Genomic DNA, 24512 nt, shown 5'->3' on the forward strand with positions numbered 1-24512 from the left:
TGGTACACCTTGCAACTGCTGATCAGAAGAGATTTCCAGGCCCTCATATTCTTATGGATTTATGGACAGCGCTGTAGGATTCACGGTGTCAATTCCCTCCAGCACTACTTCAGACAAGAGTCGAGTCGATGCCACGTCGTGTTGCGGCACTTCTGCGTGCTCGCGGGGGCCCTACGTGACATTAGGCAAGTGTACCAGTTTCTCTGGCTCTTCAGTGTATAGGTGTCACTTATGTGTCTAATATTCAGTTGATTTTGAACCAATTACACAATAAAGACGTATATCCTCATCTGAATTTCTTTCCTACCTACTGACCTATTTTTAGGGTTACATACACTATTGGCCATTAAAATTGCTCCACCAAGAAGAAATGCAGATGATAAACGGGTACTCATTGGTCATATATAATACTAGAACTGACATGTGATTAAATTTTCACGAAATTTGGGTGCATAGATCCTGCGAAATCAGTACCCAGAACAACCGTAATAACGGCCTTGATACGTCTGGGCATTGAGTCAAACAGAGCTTGGATGGCGTGTACAGGTACAGCTGCCCATGCAGATTCAACACACCACAGTTCATCAAGAGTAGTGACTGGCGTATTGTGACGAGCCAGTTGCTCGTCCACCATTGACCAGACGTTTTCAATTGGTTAGAGATCTGGAGAATGTACTGTCCAGGGCAGCAGTCGAACATTTTCTGTATCCAGAAAGGCCCGTACCTGCAACATACGGTCGTGCATTATCCTGATGAAATGTAGGGTTTCGCAGGGATCAAATGAAGCGTAGAACCACAGGTGGTAACACATCTGAAATCTAACGTCCACTGTTCAAAGTGCCATCAATGCGAACAAGAGGTGACCGAGGCGTGTAACCAATGGCACCCCGTACCATCACGCCGGGTGATACACCAGTATGGCGATGACGAATACACGTTTCCAATGTGCGTTCACCGCGATGTCGCCAAACACGGGTGCGACCATCACGATGATGTAAACAGAACCTGGATTCATCTGAAAAAATGTCTTGCAAACGTCCCCATCTGTTGACTCAGGGATCGAGACGTGGCTGCACGATCCGTTACAGACATGCGGATAAGATGCCTGTCATGTTGACTGCTAGTGATACGAGCCCGTTGGGATCTAGCATGGCGTTCCGTATTACCCTCCTGAACCCACCGATTCCATATTCTGCTAACAGTCATTGGATCTCGACCAACGCGAGCAGCAATGTAGCGATACGATAAACCGCAATCGCGATATGCTACAATCCGACCTTTATCAAAGTCGGAAACGTGATGGTACGCATTTCTCCTCCTTACACGAGGCATCACAACAACGTTTCATCTGGTAACGCCGGTCAACTGCTGTTTGTGTATGAGAAATCGGTTGGAAACTTTCCTCATGTCAGCACGTTGTAGGTGTCGCCACCGGCGCCAACCTTGTGTGAATGCTCTGAGAAGCCAATCATTTGCATATCACAGCATATTCTTCCTGTCGGTTAAATTTCGCGTCTCTAGCACGTCATCTTTGTGGTGTAGCAATTTTAATGGACAGTAGTGTATATTTAAGTTCAGAGTTATTTCACTGCTGGTACTTCGGAATTATTTTAATTTCACTAACAAGGTATTCTTTTTTTGTATGGTTGCAAAAAGCGTCACCTGGCGGCACTTCGTATCAGTTTTGTACCTTGTATGCTCTATGCAGTGTTGCGTATATTCGCGTTTTCAAAATGTGTTTTTAGCTTCATATTGCAGTTTCTGTTGCTGTTCTGCATCCTTTTTCTTGTTTTCAATTTGAGATTGTTTAGTTAGTTCCGTGTGCACAAATAGCTCCACTGTTCCGAGACATTCTCGCAACCTGGTCTCAATTTTTGTTTGGTAAGTTTTGTAGCGTCGTCTACCAGTTGAGAACTGATGCTGACGGCTGACACATGTGATCAATACTTTGTATGAAGACTTTTCTTTTTGGTACGTCTACTTCAGGGCATTCTGTGTAACACGTTTTGTAAATTCACTCTTAGTGAGATACAACATTTACGCACGTGTTTACGAGTCTGTACTTCTCTTTGGCAGAAGTCCTGATGATGGTCTGTGGCTGAAATGCGTGAATAAATAATAACTTTTGATCAGGAAGTGGTCATTTACACTAGCGACGTATTCTGCAGTGGCATAAGGCTGCTCAAGTTTTTGTCATTGTCGCTGACTTCCTATCCACTTCTTGTCGTGCCTTAATTTAGACGTAGAATTATTGTGTATATTAAATGTGACACTTCGTCTGAGTCACGGGGCGTTATGTTCACTATATTCTCATGTTAGCCGGCCATAGTGGCCGTGCAGTTCTAGGTGCTACAGTCTGGAACCGCGCGACCGCTACGGTCGCAAGTTCGAATCCTGCCACGGGCATGGATGTGTATGATGTCCTTAGGTTAGTTAGGTTTAATTAGTTCTAAGTTTTAGGCGACTGATGACCTCAGAAGTTAAGTCGCATAGTGCTCAGAGCCATTTTTTTCTCATGTTATGCTATGATTCTCAAATTAGCATTGTTTGTGCGATTAATATAACTTGGAACAACACTCCACTGTTTATATTCATTGCATCCATTTTACCATCTGTCCATTTTTCCCATCTTCCCACACTGAGCCACAGTTATGTGTGGCTGGGTACAGCTAGCTTTACAATAAATGATGTGGATGCCATGTACCTGCGTATAGAGATATATGAATCATACACTACTGGCCATTAAAATTGCTGCACCACGAAGATGACGTGCTACAGACGTGCAATTAAACCGACAGGAAGAATATGCTGTGATATGCAAATGATTAGCTTCTCAGAGCATTCACACAAGGTTGGCGCCGGTGGCGACACCTACAACGTGCTGACATGAGGAATGTTTCCAACCGATTTCTCATACACAAACAGCAGTTGACCGGCTTTACCTGGTGAAACATTGTCGTGATGCCTCGTGTAAGGATGAGAAATGCGTACCATCACTTTTCCGACATTGATAAAGGTCGGATTGTAGCCTATCGTGATTGCGGTTTATCGTATCGCGACATTGCTCCTCGCGTTGGTTGAGATCCAATGACTGTTAGCAGAATATGGAATCGGTGGGTTCAGGAGGGTATTACGGAAAGACGTGCTGGATCCCAACGTCCTCGTATCACTAGCAGTCGAGATGACAGGCATCTTATCCGCATGGCTGTAACGGATCGTGCAGCCACGTCTCGATCCCTGAATCAACAGATAGGGACGTTTGCAAGACAACAACCACCTGCACGAACAGTTCGACGACGTTTGCAGCAGCATGGACTATCAGCTCGGAGACCACGGCTGTGGTTACCCTTGACGCTGCATCACAGACAGGAGCGCCTGCGGTGGTATACTCAACGGCGAACCTGGGTGCACGAATGGCAAAACGTCATTTTTTCGGATGAATCCAGGTTCTGTTTACAGCATCATGATTGTCGCATCCATGTTTGGCGACATCGCGGTGAACGCACATTGGAAGCGTGTATTCGTCATCGCCATACTGGCGTATCACCCGGCGTGATGGTATGGGGTGCCATTGGTTACACATCTCGGTCACCTCTTGTTCGCATTGACGGAACTTTGAGCAGTGGACGTTACATTTCAGATGTGTCACGACCCGTGGCTCTACCCTTCATTCGATCCCTGCGAAACCCTTCACTTCAGCAGCATAATGCACGACCTCATGTTGCAGGTCCTGTACGGGCCTTTCTGGATACAGAAAATGTTCGACTGCTGCCCTGGCCAGCACATTCTCTAGATCTCTCACCAACTGAAAACGTCTGGTCAATGGTGGCCGAGCAACTGGCTCGTCACAATACGCCAGTCACTACTCTTGATGAACTGTGGTATCGCGTTGAAGCTGCATGGGCAGCTGTACCTGTACACGCCATCCAAGCTCTGTTTGAGTCATTGCCCAGGCGTATCAAGGCAGTTATTACGGCCAGAGGTGGTTGTTCTGGGTACTGATTTCTCAGGATCTATGCACCCAAATTGCGTGAAAATTTAATCACATGTCAGTTCTAGTATAATATATGTCCAATGAGTACCCGTTTATCATCTGCATTTCTTCTTGGTGTAGCAATTTTCATGGCCGGTAGTGTATTATCAAGTATCAGCGTTTTCCTCTATCTGCTTATCTTGAAGGCTAATTGAGCGGTAGAAACCAGTACGTTTCTGTGGACGATAAGTGTTCATCAGAGATAAAATGATGTTGCCAAGAGGCATCCAGGGACGTGTGACAGGTGGGCTGTTCCCTATGAACATACACTGTCTGTCGGACTGAGTGGGCGCCGTCTCTTTGCTGATGGCGCTGTTGAGTACGGGGAATTGTTGTAGCTGAGTGAGATTCGCGACGATTTGCACAAAATTTCTGATTCGGTATAAAGAATAACTAAGGCAATGCGATAAGGGACTGTATTGTTCGAATGCAGTTCAAGTGGGATGCTGCTTGAATTAGTTACGTCTATTAAACATATTTCCGTGACGTTATGAAATGATAATGAATATAACTAACGCATTAGGCTAGTTGCAAGAAAGACGATGGATTAGTACGTCAGCTGTAAGGAAGACGAATGGATCACTACGGTGTATTACGAGAGTTCTGGGAAAGTGTAACGCAACACTAAAGAAGATGGCTTAAGTGACGCTTGTACGACGCACTCCTGGGTGTTGCTAGAGTTGTAATATTTTTCGCTTTGCGGCCATCATATTCACGTACAAGAAGCTCTTCTTAGAGCAGTTGAGAAGGCAGCAGTGGGAAGATGACGAAATGTGGTGTGAGGTACCGATGATGGATGGTTTTTTCGGTGCGTGTATCGTGAGAAAGGCCGCGTAAATTGTGGTCCTCCTCCGCGATTGGCTGCTGTGTTCGGAAGGTGCGCGTTAAAATGATAATCTTTGTTATTAACAATAGAAAATTTAAACAACGTATTTATTAGCATTTCATTTTAAAGCATCTGTCAATTTGGGTGCTACAATGCTATTATTTTAGAAGCATTAATTACCAACAGAATAGTAAATAACTGAAAAACGAAAGAGCAGACGAAACACTTCGGTGATCTTCGGATCGCGCCTAGCTTGGATGGCGGGCGAAGTGGTTCGGCTGTAAGATGAGAGCTCGTTCGGCAGTGTCGGAGGACGACAGGTTGTCTGCCGCGGTCAGTGTCAGTTAAGACTTTACTAGCAATGTATGGTTATTTGGACATGTATTTGAGAACAGTGTCATAGTAATTACGAAAATACGCAGTTCATTATTTTGTTCAAGAGCGGAAATTGTATGTGACTATGAAGTGGAGTGCAATTGTGCAGTTTCTCGTGTTCTGCTAACAAAAAGCGAGTGGCATCCAATATAAACAAACTGGAAATTTAATTGTTTCTAAAATATTTGTTCCTCGATAAAAGTTTATTACAGCGTCAAGATAACGGACTCACGACCTAAGCGTTGTTTTCTGCGCAGGGGACAACAACTACAGAAGGCTGGTGAACATTTTTTGGAACTTATGCATTCCATTCAGGGCGGTGGAAGCAAATTGGCACCTCGCGTGTACTGCAGTCTTAGTACAAATGAGATCAGTGACACGTCATCTCTGGTAACACAGAGGAGGAATGAAGGAGAAAAGCTGTCGAGGGAAGGGGCCTATCACATGCACGTATATCTCATCCTCTCTCTCTCTCTCCTTCTCATTTTCAACTTGTGGTAGAGTGTTTGGGATTCCCATCAGATCGGATTAAGGAAGATACCCAAACAGTTCCAACGGTGCTACTAGAGTTGTTACTGGACCGTTAGATCAGTACGACAGCGCCACAGAACTGCACGTTGTGCTCAGACGGGAATCCAAATGGTTCAAATGGCTCAGAGCACTATGGGACTTAACATATGTGATCATCAGTCCGTTAGAACTCAGAAATACTTAAACCTAAGTAACCTAAGGACATAACACACATCCATGCCCGAGGCAGGATACGAACCTGCGACCGTAGCGGTCACGCGGTTCCAGACTGAAGCGCCTAGAACCGCACGACCACACCGGCCGGCCAGACGAGAATCCATCGTGAGAAAAAAAACGTCCTTTTCGGAACGCTGTTGAGGAAGTTCATATAAACTGACATGATAGAAATCAGAAGGATTCTCCTATCTGTAACATACGTAAGTATAAAGGACCAAAAGGCAGAATAAGGGGAGATTAGGGGTGGTGTAGAATCATACAGGTATTTGTGAGGACACCAGCACAGGTAATGGCTACAGAGTACACTGCGTGAACACTGAACTGTGCCTTTTAGAGTATGTATGTAAATGTAGAACGAATTTCTATAAACATAGCTTACACGGTAAGGTGTCGACTATCATTCCGAAGACTGATATCGAAATGAATCTCTCTCTCTTTGTTTTCCTGGTAAAACCAAGAGACCGAGATTCATTTCGAGATTTTCTAGAAAGCGGCGTAAGGCGTCGATACTCTTGCACGAAATAACGTCCCTAGCAAATGCCTGAGGTATGATAAGTTTATCTTCACTTTATCTGAGTGCATTACGACCAGCAGTAAGCGGATGAACATCCCACATCGTGTACTGCAATGAAGACGCTGCTTTAATGAGAGGTGTTACTGAAGTGTCTCCGAGAAATTTCGAGGACAGCGCAGTCATCACAGCTCAAAGATGTAACAACCGACACTTCGATAAACTTCTTTTCCGGAAAGTCAGAGAACATAACTCGCCAGTGGAGATCCGTTATGGCTCGTGTATGACACCCTCTGACGGGAGAGGGGACGGCGAGGGAGCCCGTGCCGATATAGGAATCGGCGGCTACACTCTGCTCGGCTGCAGTCGACATGACGATCTCTGTCGCTGTGGTCGCCATCTTGCTGGCGTCCGCTTTCTGCGGCGTACTGTGCCTTGGTAAGTTGCTGGAATACTGGTTAGACTCCCGCGCAGAATTATTTGTCATGTACTCGTTGAAAGAAAATTTTTCTCGTCGACGGCTGTAACAGCAGCTTTGTTTATTGAATCACTTTCATTTACTTATTTGTCGCTTACGTTCCCCGTATAAGGCAAGAAAGGTATAGCCAACTAGTGTTTAGCGAATTTTCGGTGTCTGGTTTTGATATTAACTGAGAGCTAGGAGCGTAGCCACATTACTAACAGAGCCAGCTACAAATATCACTTTCACGTCATACTCGTCGAACGTTTCCTGGCTTCTGTTTGTTGTCCTTTTTGTCCAGTCTCGTTTGCCGGTGTCGTAGGTTTTTCGAGCGTGGGGTTTGCGACCCGTGACGTCAGCATGGTGCTTCCGACGCCAGATATTTTAGTCGGAGGTTTCCCGATAGTCAGAGGAAACTACAAGAGTGAAAGAGGCTCTGCCCACCGTTTCGTAACAAGAGCATCGCTTCACAATTTATGAGGGCCGTAGAACTAGCTGTGCATATAGTATGCAGGCATGTTTCAATGTTTTCTTTATTTTTCGTGTTTACCATTTCATTTTTACGTTTTTTTTCTTTCTAAAACATTATTGCAACATAGGATTAAACTTCTGGTATTATTTCATGAATTTCAGTGCCGTGGTCATTTTTTTTGTTAGAAAGCCGGAGATTTTAAACATCTTAAATCACCCTACCCGGAATATTTTGCCACACTGTCTTTTAACCTTTTGTCAATACCTGTGTCTCCTTTCCTCAAGAGCAAGGCCAATGGAATTTTTCTTATTTCAAATACAGAATTTACTACTTCATCCTACAGCTCATTTATCATAAGTTATACGTTCGGAAGTTTTTGATTTACTGAGGAGTTAAGTTTTCTATGCCAAACTTTTACAGTATTCGTGGTCCTGCGCCTCTAATTACAAACATTCTACATTTCAGTTGGTATACTAGGAGTCTCCGTCCATTGATTGACCATATAGTTTGCTAATTTAATGATCTTTCCTCCATTGGGCATTTCCTCCGTTATTACCATCCACGCTTCATCGAACACATTTTGATAGAAAATTTGTCAGTGCAGCACACACGCGACAAAACCATTCGGCATCTTCACTATCCTTGTTTTCCTCTATTAATCCCAGTTCTTGTGTTCTCTTCCAGAGACATCGCTTGAAGTGAAAATTGCAACCGGAAATGGATATTGCGGGGAACACAGTCTCCATAGCGTTAACTGTAGCCATTTCGAAGTCTAGCACTGCAGTTTTCGGTGACCACACACGCATCTTATTATTTAGTGCAATATAAAATCTTTCGTACGTATTTTGACCTTTGTCTGGGAGCAAAGCAAATAAACCAGGAAATACCGTCGTTTCCTCTTCTGTGGTTCCAGTATCAACGTGTATGTTGTACAGTTGTTGCAATTGTTCCTAACAACTGTCGAGTGTCAAGTCCATCAAAACAGACCACGTTTCATGCAGCATTTTCTCTGCTTCTTCACCACCGAACAGCATGAATCTGTCAGGAATGGACTCATCTTCAATTTTCAAAAGCTCTTACCTTCATTAACTTTCAAAATGTCTTCGCTCAGTTGAATGCGAGCTAGTCTCAGGGTTCTGCTCTTTCCAGTAGCTATCCTCCTTGTTTTATATAGTGCATCAGTGCATTCTTCGAGATTTATTCTTTTTTTTTTTCCTCAACTAGTTGCTGGATGTATTCCAATCTGCCTTCCTATACAGTTTTTGCCCTAAAGTACCATGGAAGTCATTCCCTCATGTCATAACAGACGATCTATCATCCTGTCCCTTCTCCTGATCAGTGTTTTCCACATACTCCTTTCCTCTCAGATTCTGCGCAGAACCTCCTCATTCCTTACCTTATCAGTGCATCTAATTTTCAGCACCCATCCGTAGAAATGTTGGAACACGTGAGGCAATACTAACCTTACGACTTATTTTAGAAGAAAGATTAAGAAAAGGCAAACCTACGTTTCTAGCATTTGTAGACTTAGAGAAAGCTTTTGACAACGTGAACTGGAATCCTCTCTTTCAAATTCTGAAGGTGGCAGGGGTAAAATACAGGGAGCGAAAGGCTATTTACAATTTGTACAGAAACCAGATGGCAGTTATATGAGTCGAGGGGCATTAAAGGGAAGCAGTGGTTGGGAAAGGAGTGAGACAGGGTTGTAGCCTCTCCCCGATGTTATTCAATCTGTATATTGAGCAAGCAGTAAAGGAAACAAAAGAAAAATTCGGAGTAGGGATTAAAATTCATGGAGAAGAAGTAATTCTGTCAGAGACAGCAAAGGACTTGGAAGAGCAGTTGAACGGAATAGACAGTGTCTTGAAAGGAGGATATAAGATGAACATCAACAAAAGCAAAACGAGGATAATGGAATGTAGTCAAATTAAATCGGGTGATGCTGAGGGGAATAGATTAGGAAATGAGACACTTAAAGTAGTAAAGGAGTTTTGCTATTTAGGGAGCAAAATAACTGATGATGGTCGAAGTAGAGAGGATATAAAATGTAGACTGGCATTGGCAAGGAAATCGTTTCTGAAGAAGAGAAATTTGTTAACATCGAGTATAGATTTAAGTGTCAGGAAGTCGTTTCTGAAAGTATTTGTATGGAGTGTAGCCATGTATGGAAGTGAAACATGGACGATAACCAGTTTGGACAAGAAGAGAATAGAAGCTTTCGAAATGTGGTGCTACAGAAGAATGCTGAAGATAAGGTGGGTAGATCACGTAACTAATGAGGAGGTATTGAATAGGATTGGGGAGAAGAGAAGTTTGTGGCACAACTTGACTAGAAGAAGGGATCGGTTGGTAGGACATGTTTTGAGGCATCAAGGGATCACAAATTTAGCATCGAAGGGCAGCGTGGAGGGTAAAAATCGTAGAGGGAGACCAAGAGATCAATACACTAAGCAGATTCAGAAAGATGTAGGTTGCAGTAGGTACTGGGAGATGAAGAAGCTTGCACAGGATAAAGTAGCATGGAGAGCTGCATCAAACCAGTCTCAGGACTGAAGACCACAACAACAACAACATCTGTAGCACCATATCTCAAATGCTTCGATTTTCTTCTGTTCCGGTTTTCCCACAATCCATGTTTCACTACCATACAATGCTGTACTCCAGACGTACACTCTCAGAAATTTCTTCCTCAAATTAAGGCCGATATGTGATATTAGTAGACTTCTCTTGTCCAGAAATGCCCTTTTTGCCCTAGCTTGTCTGCTTTTGATGTCCTCCTTGCTCCGTCATTAGTTATTTTACTGCCTAGATAGCAGAATCCCTTAACATCATCTTCTTCGTGACCATAAATCCTCATGTTAAGTTTCTCGCTGTTATCATTTCTACTACTTCTCATTACCTTCGTCTTTCTTCGATTTACTCTCAGTCCATACTGTGTACTCATTAGACTGTTCATTCGGTTCAGCAGATCTTGTAATTCTTCTTCACTTCCACTCAGAATAGCAATGTCATCAGCGAATCGTATCATTCATATTCTTTCACCTTGAATTTTAATTACACTCCTGAATCTTTCTTTTGTTTCCATCATTGCTTCTCAGTGTACAGATTGAACAGTATGGGCAAAAGGCTATATCCTTGTCTTACACCCTTTTTAATCCGAACACTTCGTTCTTGGTTGTCCACTATTATTCTTCCCTCTTGACTGTTGTACATATTGTATGTGACCCGTCTCTCCCTATAGCTTACTCCTACTTCTTTCAGAATTTCGAACATCTTGCACCATTTTACATTGTCGAACACTTTTTCCAAGTCGACAAATCCTATGAACGTGTCTTGATTTTTCTTTAGTCTTGCTTCCCTTTATTAACCGCAACGTCAGCACTGCCTCTCTCGTGCCTTTTCTTTTCCTAAAGCCAGACTGATCGTCACCTAGCACATACTCAATTTTCTTTACCATTCTTCTATGTATTATTCTTGTAAGCAAATTGGATGCATGAGCTGTTAAGCTGATTGGGCGATAATTATCGTACTTGGGAGCTCTTGCCGTCTTCGGAATTGTGTAGATGATGCATTCTACACACCAACGTGAATAGTCGTTTTCTTGCCACTTCCCCCAATGATTTTAGAAATTCTGATGGAATTCTTCTGCCTTACTCGATCTTAAGTCCTCCAAAGCTCTTTTACATTCTGATTCTAATACTGGATCCCCTATCTCTTGTAAATCGACTCCTGTTTCTTCTTGTATCTCATTAGACAAATCTTCCTCCTCATAGAGGCTTTCAAATTGTCCTTTCCACCTATCCGCTCTCTCCTCTGCATTTAACAGTGGAATTCCCGTTGCACTCTTAATGTTACCACCCTTGCTTTTAATGTCACCGAAGGTTGTTTTGACTTTACTGTATGCTTAGTCTGTCCTTCCGACAATCATTCCTTTTTTGATGTCTTCACATTTTTCCTGCAGTCGTTTCGTCTTAGCTTCCTGTACTTTCTATTTATTTCATTCCTCAGCGACTTGTACTTCTGTATTCCTGAGTTTCCCGAAAAACGTTTGTACTTCCTCCTTTCATAAATCAACTGAAGTATTTTTTCTGATACCCATGGTTTCGTGGAAGTGACCTTCATTGTACCTATGTTTTCCTTCCCAACTTCAGTAATTGCCCTTTTTAGAGATGTCCACTTCTCTTCAATTGCCGGCTGGGGTGGCCGAGCGGTTCTAGGCGCTACAGTCTGGAACCGCGCGACCGCTTCGGTCGCAGGTTCGAATCCTGCCTCGGGCATGGATGTGTGTGATGTCTTTAGGTTAGTTAGGTTTAAGTAGTTCTAAGTTCTAGGGGACTGATGACCTCAGACGTTAAGTCCCATAGTGCTCAGAGCCATTTTTTTCTCTCCATCGTACTGCCTACTGTGCTATTCCTTATTGCTGTATCTACAGCCTTAGAGAACTTCAAGCGTATCTAGTCATTTCTTAGTACTTCCGCACACCACTTTTTTGCGTATTGATTCCTCCTCATTCAAGTCTTAAACTTCAGCCTACTCTTCATCACTACTATATTGTGATCTGAGTCTATATCTGGTCCTGCTTACGTCTTACAATCCAGTATCTCATTTCGGAATCTCTGTCTGACCATGATGTAATCTAACTGAAGTCTTCCCGTATCACCCGGCCTTCTCCAAGTATGCCTCCTCCTCTTGTGGTTCTTGAACAGGGTACTTGCTATTACTAGCTGATACTTTTTACAGAACTCAATTAGTGTTACTTCTCTCTCATTCCTTGTCCCAAGCCCTTATTCTCCTGTAATCTTTTCTTCTACTCCTTCCCCTACAACTGCATTCCAGTCCCCCGTAACTATTAAATTTTCAACCCCCTTTACATACTGTATTACTCTTTCAACATTGTCTATCTCTTCATCTTCAGCTTGCGACGTCGGCATGTGTACCTGAACTACCGTTGTCGTTGTTCGTTTGCTGCCGATTCTGATAAGAACGACCCTGTCACTGAACTGTTCACAGAAACACACTCTCTGCCCTACCTTCCTATTCATAACGAATCCTACTCCTGTTACACTATTTTCTGCTGCTGTTGATAATACCCTATACTCATCTGACCAGAAATCCTTGTCTTCTTTCCACTTCACTTCACTGACCCCTACTATATCTAGATTGAGCCTTTGCATTTCCCTTTTCAGATTTTCTAGTTTCCCTACCAAGTTCAAACTTCTGACTTCTCACGCCCCGACGAGTAGAACGTTATCCTCCCCTTTGATTATTCAACCTTTTCTCATGGTAAAATCCCCCTTGGCAGTCCCCTCCTGGAGCTCCGAATGGGGGACTATTCCGGAATCTTTTGCCAATGGAGAGATCATCATGACACTTTTCATGATTTGGCCTGTTTGTGGCGAAATCGAGACCTTTATGTTTCATCTCCTGAAAGTCCTACTTAAAAATTTCAAAAACAGGCCCAATCCTTCGTTCGTGCATCCGTTTCCAGCAGATAAGCATTCGTTTCTTAATCTACAAATCTACTTCGTCAGGTGGGGAAGAATTTTGCTGCTCAGCCATTTTGTTACCATATGCAGTTTTTAGACGTCCTCGGCTCTTATTCCATGCGGAATTGACACACTAGTTCGTATACTCATCGCATTTCTGTGCACCCCGTAGCGAAAACATTACTTGAAGAGACATGGCTCTCCTTTCGTTGTTATACAATTATTTTCGTTACTAACAATGTATAGATGCCTTGAGGTACTGCCTTTGATGAGTAATCAAAACGTCCTCGGTCCGGTGTTCTAACCCCGCCGCAGGTTAAATTTTAAATAAAAATCATCATCAATGGCAACCGAAGACTTCCGGCATAAGAAGTCATCCTTATTCAACCAATAGCCTTGTCGAAGAGCACGGGTGGGAAACTGCTCCTAAAGGCGGAAGAATCAGCAATGATCAACGGGATGAGGTTGTTAAAGACAATGGAAACCACTGTATTAATGACACCTAATTGTATCCACAGGACATAGGGCCTGAAATTGAAAAAGTGTCTGACGACTTCTCCATTGGCAAAAGATTCCGAGTGTGATGTCAGAAGCTTGAACTCGGTATGGAAGCTAGAAAATCTGAAAAGGGAAATACTAGGGCTTAATCTAGATATAGTAGGCGTGAATGAAGTGAAATGGAAAGAAGACAATGATTTCCGATAAGATGAGTGTAGGGTAATATCAATTGCAGTAGAAAATGGTATAACGGGAGTAGTATTAGTTACGAATGTGACCTAGGGCAAAGAGTGAATGACTGTGAACATTTCAGTGACAGGGTTGTTCTCATTGGAATCGACGGCAAACGAACACCGACAACGACACTTCAGCTGTACATGCCGAGGTCGCAAACCGAAGATGAAGAGATAGAGAAAGTATAAGAGAATATTGAACGGGCAATTCAGTACGTAAAGGGGATGAAAGTCTAATAATCACGGACATTGGAATGCGGTTGTAGGGGAAGCAATATAAGAAGGGGTTACGATAGACTATGGGTTTGGGACAAGGAATGAGAGAGGAGAAAGACTAATTGAGTTTAGCAATAAATCTCAGCTTGTAATAGCTAGTACTTTGTACAAGAATCACAATAAGATGAGGTACACTTGAAAAAGACGAGGAGATAAGGGAAGAGTTCAGTTAGATTACATCATGGTCAGGCAGAGATCCCGAAATGAGTTACTGGAGCGTAAGTCGTAAGCAGGAGCAGATATAGACTCAGATCACTACTTAATAGCGGGTAAGGTGTAATTTCAGAGACTAGTTAGGAACGAACATATGCAAAGAAGTGGGATACGGAAGCACTAAGAAATGAAGAGATACGCTACAAGCTCTGTGATAACGAATAGCTGTCAGCACTTCAGTTGAAGAGGAAGGGACATCTCTCAAAAGAGCAATCACAGAAGCTGGAAAGGAAACCGTAGATGCAAGAGAGGAAACTGCAAAGGAACCACGGATAACAGAAGAAATGCTTCAGTTTACTGATGTAAGAAGGGCAGTACAAAAACGTTCAGGGAAATTTAGGATTACAGAAATACAAGTCACTTAGAAATAAAACAAGTAGAACGTGCAGGGTTGATAATGCGAAACAGGTGCATCAAAAATGTGAGGAAATCAAGAAAGAAATGATTGTCGGAAGAACTGACGCTGCATGTAGAAAAGTGAAAATAACCTTCGATGAAATTAAAAGCATGGGTGGTAGTTAAGAGTCCAACGGGAATCCCGCTGTTAAATGCGAAGGAGAGGACAGAGTACATAGAAGAAGGAAAGACTTATCTGATGACTTGATAGAAGAAGAAACAAGAATCGATACAGAAGAGATTGGTTATCCAGTATCAGAATTTAAAAGAGCTTTGGAGGACTTATGACCAAATAAGGCATAAGGGATAGATAACATTCCATCAGAATTTCTAAACTCATTGGGAAAAGTGGTAGCAAAGCGAGTATTCAGTTTGGTGTGTAGAATGTATGGGTCTGTGTAAATATTATCTGACTTTTGGAAAAACATCATTCGCAATATTCCAAAAAGAAGACAAGTTCTAGAATTATCACACAAACAGGTCAACAGCTCATGCATCCAATTGCTGACAAGAATAACATACAGATGAAGCGTAAAGGAATTTGAGGATGAGCTACACGACGATCAGTTTGTATTTAGGAAATGTAAAGGCACCAAAGAGACAAATCTAACATTACCGTTAATAATAGAAAGTAGACTAGACAAAAATCAAGACACCTTCATTGGATTTGTCGACCTGTAAAATGGTTTCGACAATGTCAAACGGTGTAAGGTGTTCAAAATTCTGAGAAAAATAAGGATAAGCTATAGGGAAAGACTGCTACTATACAATATGTACAAGGGCTAAGAGGGAACAATAAGAATGGAAGACCAAGTGCGAAATTCTCAGTTTAAAAAGGGTGTAAGACAGTGATAAATTCTTTCACCTCTAATGTTCAATCTATATATCGGAGAAGCAATGATGAAAATTGCAGAAATGTTCAAGAGTGAATTTAAAATTCAAGGTGAAGGGATATCAATGATATGATTCGCCGATGTCCTTGCTATCCTCAGTAAAAGTGAAGAATAATTACAGAACCTGCTGAATGTAATGAAAAGTCTAATGGATACAGAATATGTATTGAGAATACATCGAAGGAAAATTAATGAAGAGTAGCAGAAATGAGAACAGCGAGAAACTTAACATCAGAATTGGGATCACGAAGTAAATGTAGTTCAGGAATTCCTCCGCTACCTAGGCAGCAAAATAATCAATGACGGACGGAGCAAGGAGGACGTCAAAAGCAGACTAGCACTGGCAAAAAGAACATTCCTGGCCAAGAGAAGTCTGCTAGTGTCAAACACAGGCCTTAATTCGACGAACAATTTTTTGAAAACGTACGTTTGGAGAATAGCATTGTGTGGCAGTAAAACATGGACTGTGGAAAACCGAAAAATGAAAAGAGTCGAAGCATTAGAAATGTGGTGCTACAGAAGAATGTTGACAATCATGTTTTCTGATAAGGTAAGGAATGAGGAGGTTCTGTGCAGAACTGGAGATGGAGGTACATGTGGTAAACACTGACCAGGAGGAGGGTCAGGGTTATAGGACGTCCGTTAAGACATCGGGGAATGACTTCCATTGTACTAGAGGGTGCTGTAGAGGGCAAAAACTCTAGAGGAAGACAGAGATTGGAATACATCTAGCAAATAACTGAGGACATAGGTTGCAAATGCTACTGTGAGATGAAAAGATTGACACAGGTGGGAAATAGAAGCCAAGTTGCCAGGCTTACGGAATTTACGGAAACGAAGGCTGTCGGCCAGAGAATTGCCTGACTGACGGTGACAATACGTCCGCTGCTGGTAAACGACTGGCCCTAAATCAGCTGCAGGGGAGACTCTGGTCTGAAAATCCACGTGCAAAGCTGTTGTTTAGTCTGAAGTGTCAGGGTACCTTCGACACCTACAGAAGGTTAGGGAACACCAATGTCGGTATAATCCAAGAACCAAAAGTCAAGGGAATAGTACAGGTAACGTCTTGAAAGGTTGACTGTCCATGTTATGTCAGACCTGGCATTAATCCTTGTACTTTGGAAGTCATGGTGTTACATTTCTGTCTTTCCTCCAAAACTTGGCATAGACTGTCTGGCGATGCGCACCGCGCTCTCTGCAGCTGAGTTGTAGCAGTGCTGTCGAGTCCCTGGTTGAGTGCCTATTACTGTTGACGTTCTGGTGTTTCTGTCATAAGCAAACTGGATAAAAGAGTAGACACTGCCAGCAGACACCAAATGCATTGAATGCAACATCGTCTATGACTTTCGTAGTGGCTTCAGTTCGCTAAGGAAGAGAGTGTACAATTTTTTTCAGGTACACCTCAAACAGCTGATGCCATTCGTTCAGCATTTCATCCTGTACAGATACGAAATTGCCAGATACTGACAGTTATATTTCGCGCTACAGCAAAAGCGAGTGTCACACCTTAGAAAATCTTCGCATCAGTAAATACTGTTTTCATTCAAAACAGTCTAACAAAATTCTGATCTGTTAAATAGATGTGAAATGTTTTGAATAATGTTAAGAATGGGTAAGGAACGTAATTGCAAATTAATGAAACGAGTAAAATGTCAATTGTATTTCATGCAGGAAAACATCTACAAAAACGTTATATAAGTTGGCCATACCCACAATTTACCGAATAGTAGTCGCGTTTGTTAGTCACGAACGTAAACAAACTTTATTCAGCACGAAACTATGCAAAAGGAAGCTCTCTCGCTTATAAACGCTGTACCCCTGGAAATCAGCTTACTCGGCTATGAGTGGGTGAAGGTAACTGGCTTAATGTACTCCAGTTTACACGTATTTTTCTGACAGTCCGAGTCAAATATTGTATATCCCGATGAATAATACTCCCAAATGTACAAAAGAAAAAACAAAACTTATAAAGACTACCGGTCAATTCATGTATAACTAGCTTCTTACTCATCATTGACTGGATAACGTTTTATTTTAGTTCTATTACTCCTCCTTCCTCTCTCTCTGTCCATCTCCTACCTCCCCCTCTTCTCTACATCCACCTTCTCCGCCCCTCTGCTCTTTCGCCACGTCCTCCTGCCCCCCTCTCTTTCTCTCTCTTCTCTCTCTCTCTCTCTCTCTCTCTCTCTCTCTCTCTCTCTGTGGTCATCTGCCATCCACCAATCCCTGTCCATCTCTTCAACTTCCCTTTCTCTGTCCACTTCCTCCACTCTCTGCCCCACTCCTCCTCCTCCTCCATACCTGTGTTCATCTCCTCCTACTCCTCTATCCCTTTCTCTCTCTGGCCATCTGCTACTCTTCCCCTCTCTGTCTATCTCCTGACCTTCCTTTCTCTGTCCCCCCTCTCTTTTTCCAACTTCTTCTCCCCCATACCTACATCCATCTCCCCCTGCCACCCTCTTACCCTCTCTCTGACCATCTGCTACTCCTTCCCTCTCTGTCCAGTTCATGACCTTCCCTTTCTCTGCTCACTTCCCCCTCGCCTTGTCCACCTCCTCCCCCCCCATATCTATGTTCCTCCCCTCCTTCCCAACTTCTCTTGTCGTCCATCTTTTCCATGCTCCCTTCTCTCCACATTATCACCCTCACCCTGGTTCTTACCCATCTTACCCCACAGTATTTGTTTACAGATAGTAAGTAATATGTTTACCAAATATGGGTGAAGTAGATTCTATGTTCTTGGGGTATATATATATATATATATATATATATATATATATATATATATATCCATTTACAATATATATGGATAATGTAGAACAAAATATATAAAGTAAAATATTATTGCTGCAGAAAGTCAAGAATGTGTAATGCATACAGTGCTAAATGAATTTAACATAGACAGCAACTATTTGATTAAGTTTTATTCCCATGCTTGAAATCAATGGAAGAGTTATTTAAATGTTTCCATCACAAAGTCAGTTGAGGTGGATAACAACAGTCAAAGACTGCATAAGAATTGATTAAGATGAAAGTTTGTTTCTTATTTAATAAATCATGTCAAAAAACATGACCACCTGACTGAACATTTACAATGTTCAGAGAAAGGAACTTGGCTGTGAGAAACGGTTGTTGTTGTCCTCCGTTGGTGGCATATAAATATATTCCAGTGCTAGTAATACTTGTAAAATAACTTCGTTGAAGCGTTCATCTTGAAAGTGATAGTAAACGATTCAGTAAAAGATACATACAGTCTTCTTGTTTGTGGAAGCGGAGGTGATAGTTGATGCAGAACTGAGTTAATGCATACAGCATGACTGAATGTTTGCCAACGCCACTGCACGTAATAAGCACTGGAAACCACTGTCTGAGTTGTTCATGTTTTGTACGAAGTACACAGTTCAGCATGTTGTGCTCAATATGGAAATCAACCATCCTGCCATAAGAATGGGTTTTTCTCGTCATTGTAAGTTGATATTATTGCGTTTTGCCTTACGTTATTTGATAACTTTGTAAACATGTCTTTTTACAGTCACTGCTTTCCTGCTACTTTAAAATTTTCCTATACCTCCGACGTTATTGAGTTCCTACAAAATGACCTAACTGTGCCACTATCCATTAATAGGAGGCAAGGGAAAAAAATTCAGTAGAGTTTAGAAACCAGGTGGTTGCAGGATCAAATACCGGCAAATATTCCAATCGTGGTATCCCACAATAGGAAGCAAGGGAGAACTGTCTCACACAAAGGGTATCGATGTAATTAATTAGTCCATCAATCTGACAGAGTGAGGGAGTATTTGCAAGACATCCACAGCTGAGGGTTTATCAGGCAAACGCTGCTTTGCTTTCTTGCATCGGGCATAAATTAAAAAGTTTAACTCTTTGCAAAGTTTCATAAGTGTGTTGCATCGTCCATATATGTTATTAATTGTAATATTTCTGCGAGTAAGCGAAATATTTTTAAAAAAATCATCTTTCGAAGTGTTAATTATATTTGGATCTCTGCTCTTCGGGATGTACGCAGCATGTCTGATGGCAGCTTTCAATTACTTACTAAATCGGAAACCTTAAATATTCGCTAAGCATACCTTGTATTGTGTACAGTCGCATTCTGACATAAATGCAGCACAATCGGTGGAGAGCCTCCACGGAATTCAAAACGACTGCCTCCGTAATAAAGGGAAGCTGAAACTGAGGCGTCTTCTGCTGTGTTGATTGGTAGAGTACTGCTCCTGAAACGCATGTGTCTGGGTTGTAGACTCGGCCAACCTGGTAGTGTTTCCTTTAGCAGTCAGACAGACTGCGAACGCCAGTTGTGATAATTGAGGATGGACTATCACGCTCGGAAATACGAGAACGACCTAAATTATGTTCCGCCTGACTTGCATGAGTCGACATAACACAATTTCCTTGCAGCTGCTCTAATCTTTTTTCCAGTACAGTCGTTTGACTATACACAATCATTACCACAAGAAAACACTAGGGAACACCTGTATGGCAATCAGTCCCATTTTAAATTAATAACACCATACTGCAAATATCAGACAACACGTTATTAGAAATGCGACAGTCTACAACGCTTCTAAATTCAAATGTACTACAATAATTGATGTATAAAAAATGATATCACTCACATCAGCACATGAGACAGCTAACACCCCTAACTCTGTCACATAACTCAAGCAATAGCCCTTAGCCAAAATAATTGATTTTGTAAATAAGAGATTTGCAACTATATCTGGTCTCTCAAAGTTCAATGATAATTTCGAAGTATTCCCGCTCTCGGACAGTTTTCACATCTAGCTATTAACTATCGTTCGTTTAGTGAGTCGTTTTCCATATTCTAGTTAACGAACTACCAGTTAGAAGAATCGTGACTAACATCATGAAGCGCTCTATGGAAACCTCAACATCAATAGGGTGTCGCTAGTAATTTCATTGAGCTCATGATGGCAAGTAGGACTATGTGCTGCACAGAAATCACCTATTGCCGTTCTTATGTTCCATAAAGTGACGCTAAATATCGAAGGTATACTTCGGCAGGCAGTTCAGCAGATGTCTGAACTGTAAATGATGCGAATAACTCTGTTCTGGATGTGGATACATACCCAACCATTATAGCCAATGCTAACCAAGAAAAGACTAGAACACAGCACCAGTCATCATCGCTGCCTAGGCCTAAAGATACGCAAAGTATCTAATTTTTCCCAGTATCAGTTATCAAGTCAGAAATTGAAATTACATGACGGAAATTCTTGTACTTGATTGTTAACTAAGCATAGGTGTTAAATATGGTTTCATTACCAGTAACAAACTGTATGCATGTTTAAATTTCAAATGACGTGACGTAAGGATTTCTCTTGGACAGGGATTCCACCCAGCATTGAATCGGACTCTTAATTATGTATAGTAAAATGGTAAATAGCGAATTATTTCACCAGTGGCGAGATTTTTGAATCTGCAATAACGTGATGAAAGGTTTTTCCATGCCCGGATTACAACCGAGCACCTATCGCCATTGTTTTCTCGCCACGAATAGAAGTTAAATATCCGTTTCTTTTACCAGTGACGAGATGTGCGCACATTAGAAATTGAAATTATTGACAAGAACTTCTATTAATATAGGAATTCGACCGCCGCATGCATCGTCGTGGTTGTTGACAGAGCACGAAGAGACATTAAAAATCTAAATTAATTTTACTCATTAGTTAGGTATCAGCATGCTAGAAATCTAAATACAACGATGATTTCTGTGCCGGACCAAGGTTCAATGCAGATATTTGAGTTTTGTTTGGACCTTGAGGAGCTTGGAATCCTGATGGAGCCACGAAAAGATGGAACTGTATAGTCTTGAAGACGTCAGATCCCGTTAAAGGCGAGATCCAAGTTCGAATCTCAGTCGGGCACCAGTATTTTCAACGTCTCCGATTCAAATAAAATGAGAAATAGGGACCGTATGGTGTTACATGACCATTGGTTCAGTAAGTAAATAAAGTATAAATTTTAAGATAGTTTACTGGTGACAGAGTTTCTCCTTGCTGCAATTTCTGCCTCTCTAATGGCCCAACTTAAATGGCTATTGCTCCAGTCGACAGCGAATGGACGTGATGTTTAGCGTGTATGTGGAACCATTGTACAAAGCAACGCTCTTCACTTGGCGTTTATCGGGGGCGAAGATATTCTGTTCCTGCCTGTAAAAATGTTCGCTGCAGGTGGGAACCGAAATCAGATCGTAAGCGTACCAAGATTCCACAGTACATACGCCATTTTGAAACTGTCCTGCAGCTAGGCTATCTGTCGGAAGTGACGGAAACTTGGCGCACTCACCCAGGAGACTTCAAACAATACATACGCAACGTTTCGCATTCGTAACATTGTTTCCGGCTGAGAAAAAAAAATGCGGTGCATTACTTTCGTGGCGACCCTCGTAGTTTCTATGGGAAATGTTTACCCTTCGCCACCCGTCGTCAGGTGGCTTGCGGAGTATGGATGTAGATGTACTCACGGCTCCGCTGGGTCATTGTTATGTGCCAAACTGGATGAGAATTCTCACTACCTGACTCCTTGAAGGTGGGCTGTTACCCGTTAATTACGTTCATTTCTTTGGTCAACTGTATCGCTATTCGACACCTGCATCGGCTACTGATTTCTTATTTTAAACTTGATTTTGTAATCATTGTAATAAAATCGCAGAAGCCCATCTACATGAGCTGGCCATACTGTAGCGTGTGATACGAGGGTTGCCCAGAAAGTAATGCATCGCATTTTTTCTCCAACAGTACATTATTGAACATAATGTGAATCACACACACGATAGATTGGTGTTTTATCTACTCACCCTATTTTGCCACGTAATCTCCATCCCTTTCTACGGCCCTCCTGCAGCACGGAACAAGGGTGCATATGCCAGTCGGTATCAATCCTTGTCCTGTTGGTGGAGCCAGTACTGCACTGTGTGCATCACCTCCTTATCATCTTAAAAATGTCTTCAACGAATGGCATCCTTTAATGGCCCCAACCAGTGGAAGTCCGAGGGGGCTAAGACAGGGATTTAGGGTGGATGGGGTAACACTGTTGAACCCCATTTTGCGAAGTTTTCAGCAGCCCTTGGACTTGTGTGGAGCCGCAGAACATCTCCTGGATTGCTGTGGCGCCAAAGTCGCACACACTTCACACTTCTGAATTAATGGTACCGCCTCTTGGCATCACATAAATGAGAATCACAATGAGAATCAGAAATTCAGAGTCCCAGAACACGGTGACCATGACCTTACTGTCGGAATTTTTTCTTCTGTGGGAGTGAGAATGGTGCCTTTCCGTCGACTGTCGTTTAGTTTCGGGCTCAAAATGGTGAACCCAGGTTTCATCACCTGTTACAATCCGGGACAAGAAGGCCTCCCTCTCAGTCCAAACAAATCAAGACGAACGTTTTTTTATGTGCGATTTGCCATTCACCGTTAGACAACGCGGGATCCATCGTGGACACACTTTTCAATATCCAAGAGTGCGGACAATTTCATCCACACTTCCTTTGCTGATTGACAGATGCAGTGCCGACAGTCGAGTCGTAATGCGTCTGTCCTCGCGAATGACATCAGCTCGCTGCAACATGTCAGATGTAACAGCCGTGAATGAGTCTTCCCGACCGCTGCAAATCGCGGACCTCCGCCGGACCGCCTTTTGATGACCTCACCCTACGTGTCCAACGACTAACTGTACTTCTGTCGACGGCAGATACTCCATACACTTTGCACAAGCGTTTGCGAATATTCCTCACAGTTTCTTTTGCTGCAGTGATAAATTCAATGACTGCACGTTGCTTGTAACGTACATCACCTACAGACGCCATTTTGAAACTGTCCTGCAGCTACGCTATCTGTCGGAAGTGACGGGAACTTGGCGCGCTCACTCAGGAGACTTCAAACAATAAATACGTAATGTTTCGCATTCGTAGTATTGTTTCCGGCTGAGAGAAAAAAAAATGCGGTGCATTACTTTCTGGGCGACCCTCGTAGTTTGTATGGGAAATGTGGCCTTCTGCTTGGGTTGTTCTGGTCCTTGGTCAGTTGGTTACCAGGTGGAAAGCGTCGAACAGTGCATATGTGAATGTAAGGTATCGAGCGCACTGCTTCCTTCGTTGCTTAAGCCATGTTTCGACTGTCTACTACAAGCTCAGCGACAATTTACTTAATTTTCAAACTCCCCAGTAACTGCAAAACTTTGTAAATTCACGAAAGAGCTTGATGAGGTTCTAGGAGAAGTAAAACTGTGGGAGTGCATAGTGATTCGCGCTTGGATAAAACTGTCAGTGGAGTGCTCGTTCGCGAAGGGCGAAGCTCGTGAGTTCGATTCCCAGTCCGACACGCAGTTTTAATCTGCAAGTATTTTTCAAGATCAGAACAATCTGCGCTAGAGTGTTTCCCCTTGACGTAATGGGCATCAGTCCTCTGATACCAGACACACAGCTTATATTTCTGCGCTCGCTATGGCAGGCATAAAATTATTTAATATTTTATTTTATTGAACATCGTAGATTATTTTTGAGTGCGGAATATCTTTGATAGACCGAATGAACATCGTGCAGTAACAATAGTGTTGCTACCATTCCTTGTATGTAAAATGTCATGAAGAACGTTGAAGTATTTAATAAAAGAAAACATTGTCCGTTGTAGGCTGTTTTTCGCTTTATTAAAATGTCGGCCATGAGGCATTACAAGCACATTTGGTGTGTCATGTATTACTTATTGTTTTCATCACAGTGTGTTATCTTTTATTAAACACTTATAGGCTGTGGATCTCCAAAGGAGTAAAATCTACGTTGAAGTATGTAAACAATCATTCTGGGCAAAATTTGTATCGAAATAGTAGGTTCGTACATACGTTCATGGCAATTTGCTTTGGCGTATTTCACACAGGTTGCTATAAGTGATTTCATCAATCACCATTTTTATTTGAAGTATTATTGTACTTGTGGTGGCATACTGAAACCTGTATGTTTGAATCTCACGAGGGGCGTTGTTTAGGAGTTAGAAAAGGAATGTAAAATGGAAAAAAATGTAACACTGGTGACATTTTGATCTCTCTGTGTGATAT

The sequence above is a fragment of the Schistocerca nitens genome, chromosome 9 (assembly GCF_023898315.1).
Source record: "Schistocerca nitens isolate TAMUIC-IGC-003100 chromosome 9, iqSchNite1.1, whole genome shotgun sequence".
In the NCBI taxonomy this organism is placed as follows: Eukaryota; Metazoa; Arthropoda; class Insecta; order Orthoptera; family Acrididae; genus Schistocerca; species Schistocerca nitens.